This window comes from Cetorhinus maximus, chromosome 11 (assembly GCF_964194155.1).
Source record: "Cetorhinus maximus chromosome 11, sCetMax3.hap1.1, whole genome shotgun sequence".
NCBI classification, from domain to species: domain Eukaryota; kingdom Metazoa; phylum Chordata; class Chondrichthyes; order Lamniformes; family Cetorhinidae; genus Cetorhinus; species Cetorhinus maximus.
Window position 1 is genome coordinate 72,469,468 of NC_135889.1, and position 9,173 is coordinate 72,478,640.

The 9,173-nt window shown below is 43.4% G+C and overlaps 2 non-coding genes across 2 annotated transcripts; both read right to left on the reverse strand.

Annotated features, from left to right (window-relative positions):
- Positions 1-6,728: 6,728 nt before the first annotated feature.
- trnaa-cgc (transfer RNA alanine (anticodon CGC)) lies at positions 6,729-6,800 on the reverse strand. Its single transcript has one exon. It is a non-coding gene; the product is annotated as a tRNA-Ala (tRNA).
- Positions 6,801-7,127: 327 nt separating this feature from the next.
- trnag-gcc (transfer RNA glycine (anticodon GCC)) lies at positions 7,128-7,198 on the reverse strand. Its single transcript has one exon. It is a non-coding gene; the product is annotated as a tRNA-Gly (tRNA).
- Positions 7,199-9,173: the final 1,975 nt, after the last annotated feature.

The window sequence follows — 9,173 nt, forward strand, 5'->3', positions numbered from 1 at the left end:
CTGACAGCATCTGTGGAGAGAAAGACAGAGTTAACGTTTCAAGTCCAGATGACTCTTCTTCAGAACTAAAGAGAAGTAGAAATGCGGTGAAATACATACTGTTTAAGCGGGGGGGGGGTGTGGGACAGATGAAGCCGGATAGAAGGCCAATGATAGGTGGAGGCAAAGGAGAGATTGCAAAAGATGTCATAAACAAAAGTTCAAAGGGGTGTTGATGGAGGTGATACTGGCTAAAGGAGGTGCTAATGGGGACATTAAGAGTGGAAAGCTGGATGAGCAAGTGACAGGTGGCCCTAGTGGGGGTGGGGTGGGGGGAGGGGACGGTGTGGGAGAAAAGATCAAAATAGGCTAAAAGATGGGGATAAAACAATGAATGGAAATAAATTTTAAAAATAATAATAGAAATAGGTGGGGCAAAATGTATACATAAAAATTTAAAAATAAATATTTGAAAAAAGGGGATCAAAAAGCGGTGAGGATGGAGGAGAGAGTTCATGGTCTGAAGTTGTCGAACTCAATGGTAAGTCTGGAAGGCTGTAAAGTGCCTAGTCGGAAGATGAGGTGCTGTTCCTCCAGTTTGCGTTGAGCTTCACTGGAACATTGCAGCAGGCCAAGGACGAACATGTGGGCATGAGAGCAGGGTGGTGTGTTGAAATGGCAAGCAACAGGGAGGTCTGGGTCATGCTTGCAGACAGACTGAAGGTGTTCCGCAAAGTGGTCACTCAGTCTGCGTTTGGTCTCTCCAATGTAGAGGAGACTGCATTGGGAGCAGCGAGTGCTGTAGACCAAATTGAGGGAAGTGCAAATGAAGTACTGCTTCACTTGAAAGGAGTGTTTGGGCCCTTGGACGGTGAGGAGGGGGGAAGTAAAGGGGCAGGTGTTGCAGCTTCTGCGATTGCATGGGAAGGTGCCATGGTAGGGGGTGATGGAGGAGTGGACCAGGGAGTCCTGAGGGAATGGTCCCTACGGAATGCCAACAGGGAGGGGATGAAGGGAAGGTGTGTTTGGTGGTGGCATCATGCTGGAGTTGGCAGAAATGGGGGAGGATGACCCTTTGAATGCGGAGGCTGGTGGAGTGAAAAGTGAGGAAAAGGGGGACCCTATCATGGTTCTGGGAGAGAGAGGAAGGTGCGAGGGCAGATGGGTCGGACACAGTTGTGGGCCCTGTCAACCACTATGGGTGGGAAACCTTGGCTAAGGAAGAAGGAAGAAATGTCAAAAGCACTGTTTTGGAAAGTGGCATCATTGAAACAGATGCAACGGAGGCAAAGGAACTGAGAGAATGGGATGGAGTCCTTACAGGAAGCAGGGTGTGAGGAGCTGTAGTCGAGGTAGCTGTGGGAGTCAGTGGGTTTGTAATGAATATTGGTGGACAGTCTATCACCAGAAATTGAGACAGAGAGGTCAAGGAAGGGAAGGGAAGTGTCAGTGATGGACCAGGTGAAATTGATGGAGGGGTGGAAATTGGAAGCAAAATTAATACATTTTTCCATGTCCAGACGAGAGCATGAAGCGGCACCAAAACAGTCATCGATGTACCGGAGAAAGAGTTGTGGGAGGGACCCTGAGTAGGACTGGAGCAAGGAATGTTCTACATACCCGATAAAGAGATAGGCATAACTGGGGCCCAGGCGGGTACCCATAGCCACACTTTTTATCTGGAGGAAGTGAGATGAGTTTAAGGAGAAATTGTTCAGTGAGAGAACAAGTTCAGCTAGACGGAGGAGAGTGGTGGTGGATTGGGATTGTTCAGGTCTCTGCTCAAGGAAAAAGCAGAGAGCCCTTAGACCATCCTGATGGGGGATGGAGGTGTAGAGGGATTGGACGTCCATGGCGAAGAGGAGGCGGTTGGGGCCAGGGAACTGGAAATTGTTGGTATGATGTAGGGCATCAGAGGAATCACGGATGTAGGTGGGAAAAGACTGGACAAGGGGAGAGAGAACGGATTCAAGATAAGAAGAAATGAGTTCCTTGGCGCAGGAACAGGCTGACATGATCTGTCTACTGGGACAGTACTGTTTGTGGATTTTGGGGAGGAGGTAGAATGGGCTGTCCGAGGTTGGGAGGCTATGAGGTTGGAAGCTGTGGAGGGAAGATCTCCAGAGGAGATGAGGTCAGTGACAGTCCTGGAAACAATGGCTTGATGTTCGGTGGCGGGGTCATGATCCAGGGGGAAGTAGGAAGAAATGTCTGCGAGTTGGCGCTCAGCCTCTGCAAGGTAGAGCTCATTATGCCAGACATCAATAGCACCACCCTTGTCAGCAGGTTTGATAACAAAGTCAGGGTTGGACCTGAGAGAATGGAGTGTGGCAAGTTACTATACCTAACCATTGTCTTGTACAAATAAATCCAAATCTTTTTTGTTTTTGCATGCTGCTCATTTATAAATTGGGCTACACAAAACCATAAGCAACATAATATAAATGGACATATATCAGTTGATAAGTGATTAGGTCTGTTTATAGAAACTAATATCAGTTGTTTACAAATGGCTGAACTGTTACACATTTTATCTTGTTACATTATGTCCTGTATCCCTTTCACTGAGAGATCTTTTCACAAAACCCTCTCCCCTCTTCAAAGAGGCACTCTTTTCCTCTTTCATGGAAACACTCTTCTTCCACCCCCATCCTGTTTTACAGCAGCATGTTTACCTTATCTGCCACAAAGTTACCCTTGCCCCCCCTCCCTCAGTGACCACTCTGATGCTGTTACTTTGCTCTGGGAATGGACTTTCTAGTGAGAGCATACACTGCAAAAACAGATTTGTCACACCAAATAGAAAAACTGTCCATGTTTGCATACAATGCATGCAGCTGCTTACATAAGGTTCATGGGACTCAAACACAAGCACCAGTCTTGTAGGCATCACAGTGCCTTTTCTTAGTTTCTCATTAGCATAAAAAACACATATAGCGTCACTAATGTGACAACTATTTAACTATTTAAACTCCAAGCTGCTGCTACTACAGAGATGGCATGAAAAGGATTGTGTGCAATTGTGTACATTAGGTATGTCTGCCTACGCCTGTAACAAGTAACTGATGAGGATACGTAGCTGAAAGCATTTCCTGCAAACTGTGAAGCAAGTATTAGCATAGTTAAATATAGTTGGCTTATGTGTGAATGTTACATATAGATAGAAACCTCTCCATAACTGTACAAATAAGATACTTAATGTGGAAGGGTGTATGAGTTTTCAAAATTGCCTTTTGTTTGCAATCTGGTTTTTATTTTGGAAGAGTATCTTAATGTCTAGTAAAGAACTATCATTGCCTGGATACTAGCATCACTGTAAAAAGTATTATTCATGATTCATTAATAAGTCAATCACAGTGTCACACTATCTTTACAGTGCAGGAGGAGGCCTTTCAACCCATCGAGTCTGCACGGCTCTCTGAAAGAGCATTCCACCTAGTTCCACTCCTCTGCCTTATCCCCATAACCTTGCACATTCTCTCTTTTCAGGTAGCAACCCAATTCCCTTTGGAATATCTCAATTGAACCTCCCTTCACAACCCTTTCAGGAAGTTTATTCTAGACTCCAACCACCCAAACTGCTTTAAATAAACATTACCTGAAATAAAAGTCTGTATACTGTATTTGTAAAGTAGTGACATAGTTTATATCTAGTAACATTTGTTACACAAGATTTGGCAGATTTTCAAATTACATATATCAATGGCATCTGCTGTATCTCACTACAACAGTAATAGTCATACACACCAGTTCTTTTTAGGAAATCTATGTTGAGAACGTCCTCCTGCATTTAAAAATAGAAAATGCTGGAAGCATGCGGCAGATCTGTCAGAATCTGAAAAGAATCAAATTGTTTAACTTCTCATTTGTAAACCTTTTGGTAGTAGTAGTGTTTTCCCCCTTTCTGCAGTTCACCCATTAAGGGGCATTCACAGTATGGCAATCAGTCATATGACAGTAAGGAATGCCTTGGCACATCTCTTTGTTTTCAAATTGTCTTGTTTGACATTGCTGAGAAATTTTGAACCACTGGGCTGCTTATCTTCTTTGTCAATAGGGCAGCTGTGTTGAAACATATACTGGACTTACAAAGGGATAACCACTAAATTGGAGTGGTTGTTGGCACCAAGGCACTGAGCTGCAAGAAAGATGGTGCTGAGCATGAAGTCCATGATTGGGTTCTTGTGATTGTGGGTAAAACAGACTTAATGGCAGTTAATGTGGCTAATGATTTTTTTTGGCTCTATGGCCAAAATGATAAACCAATTTAAGCTGGCACCTGCCATGTATTCACTCAGCAGATCTTTTTCAAGGTACTATGAAGGGAAGAAGAACTATGGGGTGACAGTAGAGAGCACAATTTCTCTTCAGAAGCCACTTCAGAACAACCAAGAACTACTGTGAAGATAAATTATAATATAGCACTTCTTAATGTCAGGAAGGTTTTTAGGGAGGTGAAGCAATATTAATAGGTTGCATCATCTGCAAGGCCCAGCAATTACACAAATATTATTTGACATAATTTTTCCTTTGGTTAATGTTTGTCATCAATCATAATTAAAAAGATTTCTCTGGGCTAATGCCAATCAATGACTGGTCCGGTACACTTCAAAAGACTTGGGTGGGCATTTTCAGGGTTTAGAGTGAACATTAAACTTGGTGGTCATTGATGCCAACGAGTTGTACCATGATCCATCCATGAGGAGTTCAGAAAGGTCGGCGGATGTATTGTGCTAATGGGAGACCTCAATAAAGCAGTTCGCTGAGGGTAAAGAGACTCCACGCCAAGATGTAGATTGGTAGACATGGATGGTATTCATGCCAAGTTCATTAAAGCTACTCAAGGCGAGGGAGAGGAGAATGAATAATGGATTTAGAAAATGGACCAGTACTACAGTCCAACAATACACCTTGGTGCTGTCTTTCTGAGGCGTAGGAACTGGATTTTTGTCTGAGGTGTGTACACCCTTAGTGTTCAACAGTACAATTGTGATCACTATGAAAGGTGAATTGTACTGACAGAATATTTCACTGTTATCAAGGTAGTTCCTCAGATGCTTGTGATACATTTATTAGATGCTTTGGAGGCCTATGGTATAATCAAGAAGAAACAAGCTAGATTTTATGAGGCTTGGGTAAGTTACATTTGAGATGGTAGAACACCATACGACAATTTGATTAATCCACCCTTATAAGACTGTTGACAAATTGCTTCATGCAACCCTTCTTAGGATGAACTTGGAAGCAATGGGAGTAAATCATCAAATCTTGGATTTTATCTGAAAATATATTCCAGCTCTAAGACTCAAGTAAAGGCAGATGGGAAATTGAATCTATTTCTAATAAAAGTAGAAGCTTAGGAGGCAAAATAGGAGGCACCATTGCCCTTTCTATTAAATGTCTTTAACAATGATGTGCTGGATGACATTGATCTCAGAAATCTAAGAAGTTAACAGACTCCTTTGAGGGAGCATAAGTGTGGCATAGCAGAAATTCAGGAAGCTACTTTGGTGTGCCATGATGGGATCAAAACCCCAGGAATGGGAAGATTAGAATATCGGATGGTTCACAGAGGCGCCAACCTCTCTGTGGAGGCAGAAATTAAAGCAGAACCTAAAACTCCAAAAAGGACAAATTGGGCCAATAAAAAATGGAAAAAACTGCTTTCCTAATTTTCTTGGAGAATGGAGTGGGAATGTCATAAAGGCAATCCCTCTGGAGTTGATTACCTTTGTTTTTTGCTTTCAGGGGCCTTCTTAAGGCCCAGAATGGGATGTACACCTGTGACCAGTAGGTGTAGATTCTGCTGGGCCTATCAAGACCAGCTGGCTGGAATGCCTGGGGCTAACCTGATATCACAGAGATGGGCCTTCTGATGAAGAGTCATACAGACTCGAAACGTCAACTGTATTCCTCTCCACAGATGCTGTCAGACCTGCTGAGTTTTTCCAGCTATTTTTGTTTTTGTTTTTGTCTAAGAAGCATGTGCCTCTCTCACCACCACTCAACCCCTCCCCTGGCACCACCAACTCCTGATGAATTGACGTGGCAGAAAACAAACAGAAACGGGTTCAATGGTAAATTGCTCCATCTCATCAGAATCATATTGGAATTACTGATCTTTGTTCGAGGTGCTTCTGAAATAATTTAATCACAATTATTGGCAGGTCCACTCTGCAGATCTCTTTTGAATAACGAGCTGGCTTGGTGGACATGATGTAGGGCACCTCCAGTATTGGTTCCAGGTGGCATCTCAACGGCGACGTGGGACAGGTTATGAATTGCTAAATATTGCTTGTCATCCTGGATAATAGGGTTGTGATTAATCCTCTTTCTACTCATTTTGAAACTGGCTGTGAATTGTACTATTCCCCAGGCTGGATTGTCTGGCCGGCAGCTTGGGCTTTTCTTCCCATAGCACTGTAAATTCACTTGGTTTGAAAACGTAACCCAATTCCGAGATCTTTTCCGTAAAGATAAAATGATCCAAAATCTTACTTTTCAAATCAAAGATTAGCTTGTGTCCACTCAGGCAAATTTTTATTATGGGAAGGAGCTTCTGGTTGGACAGACGGTGATTTTGCTTCGACTCTAAAGCAATGTTGAAAACAAAAATAATTCCTTCCCGGCGTTTTAAATTGCTTCTTCTTCCTTTCACTTTGCGAATATTATGTGTTTCTCCTCCACAAATAATTTTTTGTTAGAGAGCATCGTGTTTCCATTCAGAAGATAAATAAAATACAGCTTTATGGAGATGCCGGGGATTGAACCCGGGACCTCACACATGCGAAGCGCGCGCTCTACCACTGAGCTACATCCCCAAGCCCGAAAACTGCCCTTAAATAATGGCTGAAGTGGATTCAACTGACCAGATGCGGTGAAATACAATTTCAGTTGGATTGGTCATTCAGCTGGAGATTTGTCGCTTGAGATGGTTGACAGGTACCAGCGGAACGCCAACCCTTCACTCTCGTGTCAGCGAGATTGACAAGTTTAGCTCGTTTCCTCCGGCTTGACCCCGACTGGAGCAACGTAATAATTCAGATGTTATGAGGAGCAAAGTATACGAGGATTTCAAAAATTAAAAACAAACGATTAACGTGGCTAAGAGAAGGGGTGGGGGGAGCGGCGAAGGGAAAAAAATTTGTTGCATCGGCCGGGAATCGAACCCGGGCCTCCCGCGTGGCAGGCGAGAATTCTACCACTGAACCACCGATGCACAGAGAGCACTGCGCGCAGCCTCTATACAACAGCAACGGTTAACGGCAGATTCCGCGTGCGTTGATTTAAGTGTGTCTGGGAACTCTGCCACCAAAGCTCAGGCCGACCACTCATTAACATTTTGCTGGTCGGTCCACTCTATGCACACAGTCTGCTCTGAGTGAACTATTTATTTGCACTGTCCGGAGTAACAGCTCAGGCAGAACAGCAAACTTACTGCTAGCTTGGGCCCTGTTGACAGCACTCACATCTAACCCACCAGGGAAAACAAAACCCATCGCCCTCATGGAGGAAGTCTGCAGCTAAAGTAAATACAGCAAATGGAAGAGGCCACACAGGTGAGGCCAAAATAAGGATGCAAAGGGCTGATGGCGCATGTTTAAAGATACAAGCAGCAGAGTTTTGGATGAGCACAAGCTTACAGACTGTGCAAAATGGAGGACGCCCAGGATAAGATAATGGAATAGTCAAGTCCAATGGTACCAGAGGTTTCCAACAGCATTTGTGCTGAAGCTGGAGCAGAGACGGGCAATATTATGGAGGTGGAAGCAGGTGGTCTCGGCGCATGATAGAGTGGATATATGGCCAGAAGCTTATTTTAGGGTCAAATAGGATGTCAAGGCTGTGAACCGGTTCAGCCTGAGAAGGTGATAGAGTCAGTGGATAGGTAACAGAGTCTGTGATGGGGACCAAAGACAATTGCTCTTATCTTCCCATTATTTAGTTGGAGGAAATTTCTGCTTATCCAATACTGGATGTCAGGTAAGCAGCGTGACAAACCAGAGGTAACCAGAGGAACCACATGAAAGAAATGGTTAACAGACAAATTACACATTACATAAGCAATATTAAAATAGCTGAGGATGAAGCTGCGTGACCTAGAGATTTTATTAGACTTAACACTCCATATGTCCAGTTACTGTAACAAAGTAAATAGCTGATGTTAAAAAATGTAAATGCTGGAGATTCATATCTGTTAAATGAATACATGCAGACAAACTTCAGTTGTCGCTCTTTCCAGAACTGAAATAAAATGCAGAACTGCATAAGCAAATCAGTAGAGCACAATTGAAATGCAGAGAGCATATGAAAATATTTTACATGGCAGTGCATAAAGAGTAGACAACAAGCAGAGAGAGAAAAGGGAAAAGAAGGATGGTGGGGCAAAATCATGGTTGAAGAGTTGGGCCTCACATGCCAATCACCAGCATTTACAAATGATATCAGTATCTCGAGAATCTGGTGCGCATGTCAGAATTTGGTGGTCTTAGATCCAAGTTCTCCCTGACAGTATTGTTTCAATCTCTGCCAAGAGCTGCCAATAAATGCAATCCGGTAAATATTATCATGAGATCAGGAATTCCCACTTGCATCATGTGACAGTGTCCAATCCCAGAACAAAGCATAAGATTTAGAACTGCTGCTCTACTGTGAACATGTAATTGAGGGTTTTTGAATGAGCTTTGTCTTTCTACCCTTGTGAAGTTATTAAGCTATTTTGCAGGGCAATGCTTTGTGGGACATGGCAGGCTAAAAAATCTCAGAGACCTGAGCTGGACTAGACTTCAACATTTCCTTGATCTAGCCAAGCATTAGAATCACTGCTTCAGGATGTCATTGGTGTGCTTCACTAATACTGCGTGCATTGTGCCTCTTCACAAATCTTGTACTTGATGACAATGGTCTCATGAGCCACTGCTTCAATGTCATCCTTCAAGTTTTCATGGTCGTTCAAATAATACTTGCATTGTCAACCTCCCTGGATGAAGGAATCATAGGGCAGCAAGGGTTACTAGGCACAGGCCGGTAATCCAATTCCAATGGCCATGGGCCACCAGCAGCTTGTTTTGTTCAAGAATGGAGTTGTATTGGAACAGAGGCACATATGGACGTAGAGGTACAGTATATTCTGCTGTGCACTCAGGAATCCAGCTGCACATTATAGGTAGTAGGTTCTTTCCTGCTGTTGGCTG